At 38.2% G+C, this 15,234-nt stretch overlaps 1 protein-coding gene across 1 annotated transcript in view; it reads left to right on the plus strand.

Moving 5' to 3' along the window:
- The first annotated feature begins 2,457 nt into the window (after positions 1 to 2,457).
- Positions 2,458 to 15,234, plus strand: part of PRLR (prolactin receptor) — a 67,005-nt gene continuing 54,228 nt past the window's right edge. Inside the window, exon 1 of the mRNA XM_026038702.1 lies at positions 2,458 to 2,491. The gene's annotated coding sequence lies outside the window, so the exon portion shown is untranslated. The remainder of the gene's footprint in view (positions 2,492 to 15,234) is intronic.

A 15,234-nucleotide genomic window follows, 5' to 3' on the forward strand; every position in this document is an offset into this window, starting at 1 on the left:
TTATAGATATATGCAATCTTTATATAAGCATGTAAGTGCCTATTCTCTTCTCTATGTCAGCCTTTATTTGGTTAGATCAAACCAGGCAAGTTCTCTCAGTTTCTATTTATTGGAGACCCTTTACCTCATGTAGGTGACTTTTTTTTGTTGCCTGTGCCCATTTTGGAAGAATCTTTCTTGACATGGGTGACTTGTGCTCTGTGCATATTAGGCCTTACTTAGATCCTTAAAATATTCTCCCTAATCCTGTGCTCCTAGAATGGCAGTTGCCTTTTCCTGGCAGAATTCCACTGGAAGCTGAGGGGGCTCATACATGTCTGACGGGCTTGAGTGTTATTGGTAGGGGAGCCAGAGGCACATGGTCCTCGGTGAAAGCAGCGGGGAAAAAGAGGCCAAAATGTCAGGAGAATTTACGCACTATCCCACACGATGTCTGTCTTTGTTACCAAGTTGCCATCACCTCAGCCAGCTATAAAGTAGATAGCACAGGTAAATTATAGCTGCTGCAGATTTCAGTGCTAATAGTTTTTCTTCATTGTCACCCTTCATCCTGTTTTTTTTTATATTAGTGATTTTTTTTTTTGTACTTTCTTCTTGCCCTCATCCACATTCCCAGGGCAGGGCATATAGCCTGCTTTTATTATGCATCCTTCTTACAGAAATAGAGAGAATGATGACACAGACAGTGCTTTGGTTCACCTGCACTTTGAAAATCTCCTTTTTGGGCCACATCTTCTCTTCTCTTCCCGTCCCTCCGCACTGCCCTGTGTTGATCTCCCAGTATTCAGCAGGGCTAAGCAGATGCAGACGAAAACCAGGCAGCCACAGCCTGCCACTTCTTTTCCTGTGGGTGAAATACCTCTTAGCTTCTTCCTTCTGTTGCTTTTCTTGTTTCTGGGGCGATAATATCTTTTCAAACATATATTATCAATCTACCAGGAGCGGTTTCTTTCTGTGCAAGGCATCRCTGGAGGGATTTGCTTCCAGCTGAATGTTGTGCTCACATGAGCAATGATAGGGCACAGTTTTATGATACACCCCCGCCGAATCCGTGCTGCTGGTGACGTGGTCGGTTCTCCTAGTGCCAGCATTTGTTTGGCTTCACAGTGAGCCTGTTTAGCAAGTTGAGAGAGGAGAAAAAACAGAATCAGCTTCTACCAGGCTAGCTCCCTACACTCTCTTAAGGTGGGATCCAATGTAGGACACAAGATGGATGGAAGGGGCTGCACAGCTGCAGGTGGAGGTGCATGCTGGAAATGTCCTTCTCTGCATCACCTGGCAGTTGTCTTAGTCCAAAGCATACTGAAAAAGTTTTATATTCTCTTTGTGGATAGATCAGAAAATATAAAATATGTTCTTTATTTCTAAATGTTTGCCTATCTGGCCAAGAAACTATTCATAGGATTACTGATTTAAATAATCTGTAGAATTTCCAGCTGATCACAAGAGATGCAGCTTTCTGACCTGGATTGGTTGAACCTGTCCATAATAACAGCAGCAACACCAAAGAAATCCTGCTGCATTATATAAAAAAAGGAATGTTCTTGCCCAGTCTTCTTGTTTAAAATTCTAAGTTCCTACTGGTGCTAATAAAACTTAATTTACATAAATACAGAGAAGATAGAAATGTAAGCCAACGGAAGGATTAATAAGAATATGCAAATCTGCTTTCAGTGAAATAGTGCTGCATKATTAGCGAATAATTGTGTTTATTAGTAAAATTCAAAGCCTTGTCTCATAGTCTGAAACCCTTTTGAAATACCAGGGATTTCAAGCTAACAAAAGCTAACAGAATTACAAAAAAATGATTTTTTTCATTTCTTTGGACATCTTGATATAAAACCAACTTCTTTCATTCTGTGTAAACAGATTTTACCTTCTRTACTACTATAGAATAGAAAGCACTGACAATTGGTGCACAAAGGATACTATGAATGCACTTTATATTGAAGGGATATTAGACTTCCTTAAAAAATACGTATCGTAGGCAAGAAACATTTAAGAGCAGCCACAGCAACCTGTAGAGTATATAACTGATGCTTTAAAATATCTCTTTTTTGCTGATGCATTCCTATGCTCCAGACTATATCTCTCACCTTTAAAACTGTCACGCTCCAAACGTTGCTTGTACCGAGGAGAATCACTGTTTTGCCTGAAGCAAGGAACATGAGTGTTGCAAAACTGGCTCCTCCTCTGCTGGGGAGAGCATGTACAAGTACACAGAGTTGTATTTCTCGTACCGCTGCCAGGCTGATTATTTGCCATCAGAGCTGTAAAGCTTGCAGGCTTTTTCTCTGTTTATCTTTCTGCTTTGGGGTCTTTTGTTTCTCTCTCTCCTTCTGGATTCCCCTTCTTTTTTTCTTTTCTTCTTTTTCTTTTTTTTTTTTTTAAATATACATGAAACTGTTTCAAATGCTGGATTATCACATCCTTGTTTAGGAAGCCTTCATGAATTGACATGGGTCAACATACTTTTCGTTACCAGGCAAAAGTAAGTACTGCAATTAAACCTCTTCTTACCATATGTTTACCCGAGTATAGAGGGATCTGTGCTAAATACTATATAGCTCATTCTGCAAAGAGACTGTTCTGATTTGTCAGTTTGTGCTCTCTCTTTTGAAATACTACTAGTTAAGTCTGGACACAGAGATACCACTTCTCATATACAGTTTATTAAAAGGACACCTACACTTATATTTATTTGGGGGAAGCATATTTAATGCAGTTGCTAGTAGTGATCTGATGTTATTATCCCTTTATATTATTTTTGTTCACTGTGTATACTTTATTTTTATCATAATGGGTGAGAAAATAAATCTCCGGGAGCTGCACTAACTGCTGTCATAGCTTCTACTATCTGATGTGCCCTAGCTATTATTTTATTCCTTCTCCCTGTGTTCCCCTCTCATCCCCCTGGGTGTGCATTCACTATTGCCCCAAAGCTGATGGTTGTGAAGTGTTAGTTATGCTCCGAATCCTTCACTGCTGGCACAGACTGAAAGTTGAAGGTTGAAAGCAAACAAGGCTATGGGGGAGACAAGCTAGAAAAGAAGAGCTGGTCGCTGAGCTGGAGAGGAGTGCAGAAAGAGCTGTRGTCTGATGCTGGCAATATATTTCTAACCATTTTTACCTGCGTCCTGTTGAAGCACTGCGTCGTCATCATCTGTAATACTTTCACTATAGCACCAGCCACCTGAGAATTCATTAATGGTCTGGGAAGGGGAGGGGAAGTTGAGACTGCTCTCGTAGTTCTCTTTGCTCTCAGTTCCCTCTAGAGAGCGCAGCAGCCTGCGAGACCATGTATGGATTCTGTTTTCCTATCAGCAACGCACAACTTTCCTGCTGCAGAAGTCCTTTGCTGCAGCTATTAGTCTATTCTCCTTTTGAGAGATGGATTGCAATTATTGAGCTGCACTTGGCACTCCCTTCCCCAAGGCAGGTGGGTGGATTGCCCATGCAGGGAGCGAGTTGAAGCAATTAACGCTGCTTGAAAGTCTGTGTAATGAATGCAGCAATTCACCATATGTGTGCTCAGTTGCACCAGGTCTCTATAGGAAGGCTGTGCCATGACTGTGTGCTGGTCTGCTCTGATGAAATATAGCCTGGTTAAACGGTCTGGTGTGAGGATCAACATCTGCTCCTGTTTGCAGTGCAGCTTGCAGATACTGAAGGAAAACTAGATCCAGAGAAATGCAGTTAGTATAAAGGCAGTGAGGGACAAAAATTGATATAAAATCCTAGCATTTTTTGTGTTGCTCAAATTGGACTGGTAATCTTCCAGAATGGATTTTCTTGTGAAAAATTTCGTGCTTTGACACAGCAACATTACCTGAAGAACTGGGCTCARAAGAGTAATTCAGGACTCTGAATCTTCATCCTAAGCCTGAGAAGGGCTTTATACAGTCTTGAATTATCTCCCCTGGATTGTCATTTTCTACAACCAAGCTAAAGATCCTTTTAAGAGGTGTAAAGTTCTCAGGGCTCTGGCTGAACTAGCACCACTAGCAAGGGAAGCTCCCTACTAGAAACCAGAACATGGGTGGGTTTTGAAAGCTCCTGCCTTTATATAGAACTTGTGGAAGTTTGACATTAACACATTCCTTACCACAGCAAAGCAAACAGCATCTAACCTCTTCCTTCAGCTCCATTAGAATTTCAGGGCAAACATCTACCCTTCCAGGCTCGTATGCTTCATCACAATTACATATAGGTTAATTAGAGTGTTATAGAACAGTACAAATACTTTACTCCTCCTACCTCTTGGTTTTGCCTCATTTGTAGTGAATGTTCTGGTCTCAGAATCAGAAACTTCAATAGACCTTTTTATATATTTATGTACATGTATCTATATGAATATCTTTAGATATGTATACAGATACRCATACCAATAGACTTTTTACCCTTCAGTCAAACTTTTGTTTGGGTTCTTGCTATGCAACACCCTGCCAATACCCTCTCCCCAAGGGTAGGAGACCACTGCCATGAAATAGTTTAATAATGTGTTAGGAAATCAAGKATTCCTAAGTTTCTATGCAATGAATGATGAGGGAAGGAAGGCTTCTCACTTTCTTGTCCTTCCTCTCTCCCCTCTTTTTTAATGCCCAGATGTATTGAACAGATCATGGACTAGCTCTTGTGAGAACAGTATCTCATAGTGCTGGTAGGTTCTGGCTGTAATATATTCAGCATAACCTTTCATTCTTGCACATTTACTTGCTACGAAATGTTCATATCCAGTGATATTATCCATAGAGGCACAGATAATTACAGCAGTAACTGTAGTTTCATGGACATTATAATTGGACTTCTGTATAACTGATTTCTCAGAACAAAATTGAATCTCTACTTTTCCTTTTCTGAGATTCAATGTCATTTTGATACAGTCTGGATTAAAGTGAATTTTGTTCTGGAAATCCTTTGACTCCTTTTCAAACTAGTGCTTGGCCATTTTAAGTGAGTAAGAAGGAACACCTATAAATGACAAAAATGCAGCCTATGAGATTTACAACTGTTGCATCAAAATATTTCTCCTGCCTTGCCAAGTGTGAATACTGCTATACACACAAATAATCCAGTCATTTCATTTTACTTGGAAACATTATACTCTATTTAATATTTGCTTTAGAAATTATAAACTCTTATTGTTCTTTTCTTTAGTATTGACGACTCAATTCATAGTATTTTTCTGAGGAGATTAATTTCATACTCCCAGGAGAAGCATATGTTTGGTAGACTTCTGCATTACTAGTTATTAAAGTATCCTCAGACACATCTCCTTTTCTCCATGTCTCCATTTCTCATGCAATTGAGAGTGGCCTAGCAAGGTTTGCCAGCACTAGTGGCCCATCTGGGCCTGTGGGCTTGTGAATGTCCAGTTTGCTTAAATGACCTCTAACCCAATCCTCTTCAACCAAAGCAAAATCCTCCTTTCTCCAGACTTTCCCCCAGTCGCTAGAGTCTGGGATTTCTGAGCACTGGTCTAAGCAGTAAAGACTGAATAAATATACATATTTTATATACAAATATATATATGTGTGTGTGTGTGTGTGTGTATGTGTGTGCGTACATATGTATGGATAAATGTGTGCATGCTATTTTCTTTTGAGATTTTTATTTGCAATAAAATGAATTGAAAAAAATCATGTTTTGAGTTACAGCATTGATTTTAMAGTTTTGTCTCTGTATTTCAAAGTGAACTAATTACATGGGATGTTCGGACTGAACAATCATTTGCAGCTCTTCTTTTGATGTTATATAGGGGAATTCTATTAACATCAACTTGTCCATATATTTAAATAGTACAGTATAGGTACTCTAAGGCTTTTTTAATGAAAAGCTTTTAGAGTATTTTAAAGAAATGGTATTTGCTATCAAATTGCTGAGGTTCTAATTTAGATGCTTTGTAATTTTGCCAACAATACTGAAGGAATGGCCTACAGCCATTGGCTCTGGTTTATTTTTTTATTAGAGAAAGGATAGAGAAAAGAACATTGAAATGTTCTCTTCTGAATTTTGGATGAATTTGAATCACAGTTCTTAAAATGAGAAATAGAGAACCCTGAGGAAATTTGGTTTGGTTTCTGACTACAAACCCATTACTAGGGAGCCTAATTGTAATTAGAATGTGTCAGGATGTTAGATCTAGGAAAGCATACAAAATGCTTACTTTAAATTACAAATAGATATCCCTCTTTCCATCAAACTCAAGCATTCAAGTCAAACTTGATTGCAAGAGCATTTCCTAGGGTATACATTAAAGAGATTAGAATAGGGAGAGGAGAGGGAGGAGTTGAGAGACAAACGGTCTTGAGTTGTATCTCAAATTACTGCACGGGGATCAGTCCTAGTCAAGAACTCATGTACTTCAAAGATAGAAAATTCTCTTAAGAAATGCAAAATCATTTGTGATTATGATATTATTTTCCTATAATTTGAAGTCATGTTTTTATCTGATCTTACTTATTCGATAAAAAAGCACTTAATAGTGATTACATTTACATTTAGTTTGGGGTATTAATCAATCATCCTCTAAATCATTTATTTATGTGCAGTGTTTTCCCTGGTTTTCAGGCATTACTGTAATGTATGCAGTTGGAGGCATATTTCACAGTTAACTATAGCCATAACCACTTTTCAAAAGCTGTGTAACTTTTCTGAAGGAGTTTGGAAGTTAAGAAATTTCATGTTAGAAGTGCTGCTTAAATACWGCCAGAGGTGTCATTGGATGCATCTCCTAGGCTGTTCTGGCCGTGTTTTAAACAGTGGCAAAGCAGAAAGTCTYATATTCAGAGACAGTTTTAAAAGAGAGACATGTCACAACTTTTCAAGGGAAGCCCTCCTCACATCCATAAGAAGGAAGGGATTAGTGGTATCAGGTTGCAGTCTGGTCTGGAAAGGAGACAAAAAATGAACAAGTTATACTGAACAGTGGAAAATGAACCAGAAACCTAGAGAAAGATCGCCCATTCTACCAGTGGAAAAGGACAGATATTTTAAAAGGAGAGGGTTTGGTGCAGAGCTGCCTAGAAGAATGTTCTAAATCTAAATTCAATTTGTCTGAAGACCCTGGGTCAGATCATCATGAAAAAAAGCCTGTTCATCGAGATGCCCTGAGTTTTGACTGTAACAGAGGCTGCACAGCTGGATTTTTTTCACAGCTAGGAATAGGGAAGATTGTGTAGGTCTGAACAACACAGTGCTGTATCTTTGCAGTAAAATTGTAGAGGAAAATAGTTGGTCTGGTAAATTAGCAGTTAGCATCTATTTTCAGCCAGTTGGATGTTGCATTGGGAGACATCCTCCTTTTGAGTTTGTGGGAGCATACTCTGCTCTTGGGGAGTGAGATGATCTGGAAGTTGTCTCCAAGATTTCATCTTCTGTCCTAACAGGAGACTTGCACTGCTGCACCAGATTCTGAAAAGCCATTCGGTTAGAGGGGCCTTTTGGTAAGTGTAACCCACTGCAGCACTGCAAGACTGGGTTTTGTTTCAGAAGCTCCAGCCCAACTATCACTTATCCAGCACAAACGGTTGTCTTAGGAAGGCCTTCTGTGGATTCCTTAGTGTATCCAGGTAGACATGGTCTTGTGGAGTTGATTTTCTGTTCTGTTTTGGTAGGCAGCTATGCCTGTACCTTGTACATGAAGTCCAGAGACTGTCCCAGTAGTACCGTCTGGTGACCTGGTTGATTTGAAGGTGGGTGGGGGTTCCCTTGGTYAGACCCACAAGATTTGCCCCTTGTCCCAAAGACATGTTTGAATCTCCCTAAGCTCCTTCCCACTCTCTGGGGAACTCCCACTCCCACCCCTTTTTATCTCCTATCCCAAACACATTAGGAATTATTTAGCAGTATTGTTGCCTGGTGGCCCAGGACTCTCTTTCCTTTTTATTCTTTTTCTTTCTTTTCCTATTTAAACATTGTTAATTTCAGTACCTCCTATTTAGCTTCTTATGCATAAACTTTTATAAATATATACCCATATAAATATATATAAAGAAGTATATTTAAATTTGTATAAATATATACATTTATACATATTTGTACACTGCTATATAGAGATGTTTACATAGCTCTGTGCATATATATCATAAATATATGAGTAATATACATATGTGTATGCCTGTATGTGTATATATAAAAACTGCAATCCCTGTTTGGGCACAGGGAGGACTTTCTGGCCTTGTGTTGAACAAGGATGTGTTGTTTCAGCTGCCTGCCAGTCACAATAGGATCTTAGATCAGATCGTATGAGCTACACTGTATCAAAATGGCAGCTTCATATGGGCAGAAGAGATCTGACCTAATTCCAACATAATTCAGTCATAATTCATTCATGCCTGGAAAATGGAAGGTGTTTTGTGGGGAAATGGCCCACGAGGCCATATGCTGGACTTCCAGCAGAGATGAGGATACCTGGTACTTACCACGTATGAAAGTTGCACCAAGTGTTTCTGCACCTTTGTGTGAGCAGAGATGGGTTCTCAATTAGAGAAGCAACCAATGGAAACAACCTTGRAGCGAGAAACTGGCCCCATGACTACCTAATTTGATCTGAGCAAATCTTTCCTTTAAATAACAGTAAGCAATTTCTGTAGTCTGCTTGCAATTAGTGCCTCTCTGGCTCTTTCAAGTGGAGATTTTTATCTGTAGAATCTGCTTAGTTGCAAGAATGAAAAAATTATAGCAAAACATAATTGTAACAGACATAATTTAGAGGCAGAGAAGTGAACAATAACAATATGATGACTGCTCTTAGTGKATCACCCACTCCAAGGCAATTAAACCTGTGACCGCTACCCTTTTTGGGGGTTGATCACATAAAAGAAAACAGTTAGATGGGGAACAACAAGCATAGATTCCTGAAGGAGAAAAAAAATCTTTTCAAAGCAGTCCAGATTCTTTCTAAAGAAGGACAACAAGTCTTGAGGACAGAAGCAAAGCAGCAATCTCAGACACCTTCACTGTGGTGAGGCTTTCAATAAAGTTTCCTGAAAGTCCCATAAATTAGCTATGACGATGGTCTAGATTAAACTRCTGTAGGTCAGATGCACAGGCCCTTGAAAGTCCATATACCAGCAATTATAAATGGGTAAACTGTCAGAGCAAAAGGACAATTCGAAACAAATAGAAGAGTAGATCCTTGGTGTAACTAAACAGTATTTTCATTAGTGACTTGCATGACAAATATATTTATGAGACAATACCAAAGTGATAGAGACTTCCAATTTGCTGTAGAATAAGAACAGAATGCAAAATGATTTGAATAGGCTATATTGTTTGTGGAAAAAAAATAAAATAAAGGAAAAAGTTATTCGGTAGAGACAAATACAAGGCGCTACATTTAAATAAGGTGCTCAATTACAAAAATACAGGAAAGAGGGAACAATAAGCCAGGGAAATCTTTTGTATAAATAGGAGCTGTGGTGGTTCACAAGGGGAATAGGAGTCAACAGTGCTATCCTTCTGTGAAGAAAGTAAATACCTTGCCAGGATTTATGAACAGCAGCATGCTTTGTAGTGTACAAAGCAATCCTTTTATTCTCTTTGGTATATTCAAGGTCCCAAATGAAATGCTATATCATCTTGGAGCACTGGACTTCACAAAGGATATATATACACAGAATCTGTAGGAGAACAACGAGTATTTGGAGGTCAGGAAAATGTGGCATCTGAGAAAATAAATCAAGACTGATAAATAAAAAGAAAGAGAAGTCAAAGGTGATATACATGAAGTATTTAAAGTAGCATTCCTTTGCAACTGCAAAGAGGCATAAATAGTCTGGTTTACGTTGCTTGTAGGCAGCAAAAAAAAAAAAAAAAAAAAAAAAAAAAAGAGAGAGAGAGGATTAAGTTGCAGCAAGATACAGATCAGATATTAAGAACTTTATAATAGTAAAGATACTAAAGCAGTAGCCGAGATTGCCTAAGGAGGTTGTGGAGTTCCATAATTGGAATTTTTTAAGAACAGATTAAGCAAATTTTAATCAGGAATGAAATGGGACTTGTTAATCTTCCCCTGGGGTGTTTAGATGATGGAGATGATGTCTCGAGACTTCTTCTTCATTTAGTTTACAGAAAAACTTCCATATATTAGGATATACAAGGATTTACATTCTTTGAAATAGGAACCATGTTTTCTGTACTTGTAGAGGACATAGGACAACTGATGACCAGATGCTGTAGTCCCTATAGTAACTGAACTATACAAACAATATCTATTCAGCATGCTGGTTTTATAAGGATGGAAAATAACTGTAAAGCTGGGAGGGAGCTTGTTATCAGTAAGAGCCGTATTTCAGATTGCATGTCATTATTCATGTAAGCTTGACTAATTTGATCTTTACTGGGAGTGATCTCAATGACTAGTATAAGCAGTAATCACATTTTGATTTCAGCAATCATAACTATCATTTATCATTTTATCATAATTTTTTCAACATGCTTGTGCAAAGGAGTTGGACTAGATGATCTTCAGCGGTCCCTTCCAACCTCAACAAGCCTGTTATTCTGTGAACGTAGTCACAAGACCACTTCAAACATTTTAAAAGTCAAAAGCTCAGTTCAAATAGTAGACTTCGTAGTAGATTATATTTAAACTTTCCATACATTAACTGCTGATTCCTTACCCCTTCCAGATTGTTTAGTAGAGTGATTTTGATTTTTGCACAAAAGCCGTGGGTTACCCAACAGAACTCTGCATATGGTCAAAGTGATGCCAAGATTGTATTCACTCAATCTTCCTTCTCCAGCCAGGTTAGATTATTTAGTGTCTGAAAAAGAAATAAGTGATCAAAGTCTTTCTCTTTTGGGCTCGGTGGAAGTCCTTTTCCACGCTGAAGTACACAGCATTACAAGGCCAGAAGAGATCTTTGCTTCCAACAGTATCTGGGTGTTACATTTTGTTGATGATAAACATGGAGTAACACGATTGAACTGATGGCCAAATGTGAAGTGAATAGTAACTGTTATCAGTATCACATTTGCTTCTGGAGGTTATTTTCTTTTCTCCTGAAGGATTAAGCAAGAGTTTCTCAGATCACATGATTGCTAAAACTGTGCACCATTAAAATGAACAGCACATAGTACTAGTAATTGTATGATCTGAGGGAGCTGTTGGATTTCTCTTTTTTTTTTTTTTTTTTTTTTTGTACTCACCATCAATTTCCATACAATCATAAAAATACAGAAAATATTAATAAAATTCTTCTGTTCAGCCCCTCAGTAAAGAGAAATACACCCAGATGATTGATGCTTTATATACCGTGAAGTATCGTGATTATAATGAGTTTTTTATATACTTTTAGACTCTATTTAACTAGTAAGGTATTCATAACATTTACATGCCACTGTCTGGTATTTATTTGCAAGTATAGTCTAGAAGAGGTCATACTCTATATARAATCTAATGAATGCTTTATCTTTATGAACTGGAGCAGTTTAGAGAAATCAGGCAGGAGRCAGAAGTCAGCAGCAATTTACAGCACACTACTTTTACACAAAACTTTTGGAAGAATATGTGGAAAAGAGTTTTTCATTTACCAAAACTTTAAGGGGAGTTGGTGGAGAGTATATTTGCTTGAGTTGGAATTTGATCTTGACAGTGGGCAATACACCAATTATTCTAGGAAAAAAATAAATTGTCAAATCTCAGGGTACTTCTACATTATGAAGTGCCAAAAAGCTGAATATATTAGCCTCTGTGGCACTAACTTAATTGGTTTAATGCAATGACAGTAATTTAAACACCCAAACTAKCTTATTGAGAACTAGCTTGCTTATCTCTGAATGCCACTGATACTGCCATGCAGAAACTATATTTCATGTTTCAGATGCAATGCAAGAAACCCAATTCTCATAATAGTAATGTAAATCAGGAGCGTGCTTCTCAAAGTAAAGTGGTGCTTTATAATGTYAAGTAGGATGAGCTTTAGAAAGTCTTTAGAAAGACATATTCTCAATGCAGTGGACAACCTGACTCTATAAGGTGAGTAGGTAGGGTACACATCGACTGGTATGTTCTAAAATCTGTTTTTCCAAACAATCTCTGAACTCAGCTCCAGATGATTTTCTTACAAAAAAAARWAGTCATTTTAAAAAATGATTTTATTRTTGTTCTAACTTCAAAATATCTTCTTAGAATGTATATGCTTCTTTGTCTCCAGCATTATTATCTATATTTCTTCAGTATTACAGTGACTCTTTCTAATCTCCTGATACATAATGAAATGTAGAATTCATGACAAATGTGAAGAAGCACTGGTGTAAAATGTTGGAAATGTTGCTATGCTGAAACTGATACCTTTTATTGGAAAATGTAGTCAAAGTTTACTTAAGTAACAGAAATGGATTTTGTTATTATTTTTAACCATAAAATCTAATTAAGGTAATTTGGAATGTATGGCATTCCCTTGGACTTTTTAGAGAACCAGCTCCAGGTCCTTGCTTTCTTGGAACTCATGTAGACCCTTTAATTGTAATATTCTACATCCCAATTGATTACCCACCTGGGTACATATTCACATTCATACTAGGCTTATGAATTTCCCTGTTTCCCTTTATCTAGTCAGGTAGATATCTGTGAGGAATTTTTGATACTTTTGAGGAATTATGCATTTTAATTTCTTTGGGAGTAATCCCAGTCTGCATAAATAATAAAATATTAACTGGAGCATGGATCCTGGCTGCCCAACACCCTAGATTAATGTTGTGGTTTTTTCTACTGAATTATATTTTGTGATGATGACGTGATGTGTTCTTTTTGTTCTTAAAACATAGTGTTTATTATTTTAAAAGTGCAAGATGCGTATGGAACTGAGAAGAAATTTGAGAAGACTGGGATAGTATTTCAGGTGAAGCACTGTGCTAACACAGCTGCAGTGTTTCTCGTGTCTGTTTCAAGTCACACCCCTCTGGAGACATGACAAAGAATCCTACTTGTCTACATCTAGGTATATGTTACTTTCAGTGTTAAACCTGTATAAGAATTTAGTTTTGAGTTCCATTTCCCTGTATACCAAAAGCCAACCTTAAGTGCTCCATAGTCCAAATTGTGAAACCSTTTGGCTGCTTGCAGTTCACAAAGCTGGCAGGTCTAGGTGCAGTGAAAACATACCCTCTTAGTCGTGCCTCCTGAGCAGGTCATGGAAACGAAGGAGTGGTGAAAATCCTCTTGCTGTTCCCCAGCTCAGCAGGTTCAGACCAGAATTCAGGAATGCCCCAGGAGGAGGAAAAGACATTTTTCTCCTCTGTTTTTCTGCTCTTGCAGTACAAGTTCAGCTGATCAGCAGCAACTGACTTGAACTGGGCTACCAGCTGTACCAGCACCTAGGAACAGTGGAGAACAGAATTGCTCTGCTATTAGGCCCAGATCTCAAATAGAAGGGTTGACTCTCTTCTTTCAGCTGAAAACTTCCTTCATTGTTTCGTGGATGCAAGAATTTGAGCTGAGCTGACTCTGAGTCAATGCCCAATTCTATAGATTTAAGACACAGACAGTATGATTAAAGCCATAATGCTTTTAGAATATATGATTCTAAGGCACTCACCACTTTCTTTGATGTGATACATCTGATATTTGGTGTAAAGTAAGAAAAAATATTAACCTTGAACAAGATTTCATTTAATGTCAAAGTTTAAGAAATTCCTCCCTCTGTGCTGCATTCATCAATCTGATCATTCTGTTGTGCCAGTGCAACTTTTTGTTTGACTGTTGTATAGACTGAATCACTGAGGTGACTCAGACTTTAGAAAAACCGAAGCTGATTTTTAAATACAAATCCTTTCTGTGTTTGCCTAATAGGTCCAAAAGCAGCTGTGTCAGCCCAACTCAGTGGGCAGCAAACTGCAGTATGGGAAAGGCATGAAATGTAGATCATAAAGTTGCTTAAGATGGCTATATTCATGTACATCACTGTGTACATCTCTAGCATTCGGAAGGGAGTTGTCTGTAGCCTACACTCCTTGTCTGAACTGTGTCTGAACTGTGTCTGAACTGACAACCCAATTTGCTGGGGAGCAGGTTCTGGTTCTGAACACTGAGAAAGGAAAAGTGTGACACAAATTTGAAATAAGAAGTCACAACTTTGTTTATACTTACTACAAATCCAAAGCTGGGTAGACAAAGTGTCTAGCATATAGGCTAGGATTCCTCAAAAGGAGATCTTGTTCGGCGGATCTGTAGGTCCTTCTTCCTCACCCATCACCATTGCCATTTTCCTCCCAGAGCTTAAGGCTTTCTCTTCTTGATTGTAGGCCATTGCCACAGTTAAAGGACTGATTCCGTACTTCCGGATCTATCACTTCTCACACTTGACTCATGCTGTCTCCTTGGTCCTAATTTTAAGAAATATACCTGAGGAAAGCTCATGTTTGGGTGTATTTTACTTAGTGGTATCATAATGAATTGTAGGAGTAACTGATTTTAATACTCTCGGGAAAATCTTTTCTTGATTCCCACAAATAATGAACTTCTAAGTTCACAGAAAGTTGTGTGGCTTCTGTCTGTGCTTCTGGAGTTGAGTGGCTGAGCCACAAGTTAGCCAGGTGGAGAAACTTTTCTTCAGTTGTGAGGGGATTGGCCATTTCTAGGACTCTTACCTAGTTACTCAGTGAAAGACCAGATCATGTCATCACAGTTTTACTTGGTTTTGTATCTTGAGCTGTCTACGTTCAGACAGGGACGATAGAAATTTATTATGAGTAAGAAGCAACATCCATGAGTTCCTGAAAAAAATGCTGTTACTTTATTTCCACTTATGTTCTCGTTTTCAGCTACTTGCTGTTAAAAGCCTGCTTATTAACTTCAAATGGTCAGTGACTACATTGAACCAGCCTTGTTGACCACAAAATACAGCTAGAAATATTTTAATGATCCTTTAATACCAATCAGTAAAGTACCAGTTTTTCATGGGCTTTTTGCAGTGCCACATTGGGGTTAACCTTCAGCTACATGCTCCTACTTGAATCAAAACTTCACAGAGATTATTTTTAGTGCTTGCCTGAAGCAAGGGCACTTTAAACAGATTGGCCTTAAGTGASTTTGCACAAAAGTCTAAATCACCTCCACCTTCTCCCATGTTCTGTTACTGATGCTCATCTGATATGTAGCTAACAGAATTGAAAAAGAGCTCTGCAAAAAGTGATTAGTTTTATTTTCTTGAGCTGTCTCCATTGCAGGGTCAGGAAAGTATTGGAAGTGATGCTAGAGAGAAGGTATGAACATCTGGGTTTTATTGG

Source organism: Nothoprocta perdicaria, unplaced genomic scaffold (genome assembly GCF_003342845.1).
Source record: "Nothoprocta perdicaria isolate Ctin4 unplaced genomic scaffold, notPer1 scaffold_1, whole genome shotgun sequence".
NCBI classification, from domain to species: Eukaryota; Metazoa; Chordata; class Aves; order Tinamiformes; family Tinamidae; genus Nothoprocta; species Nothoprocta perdicaria.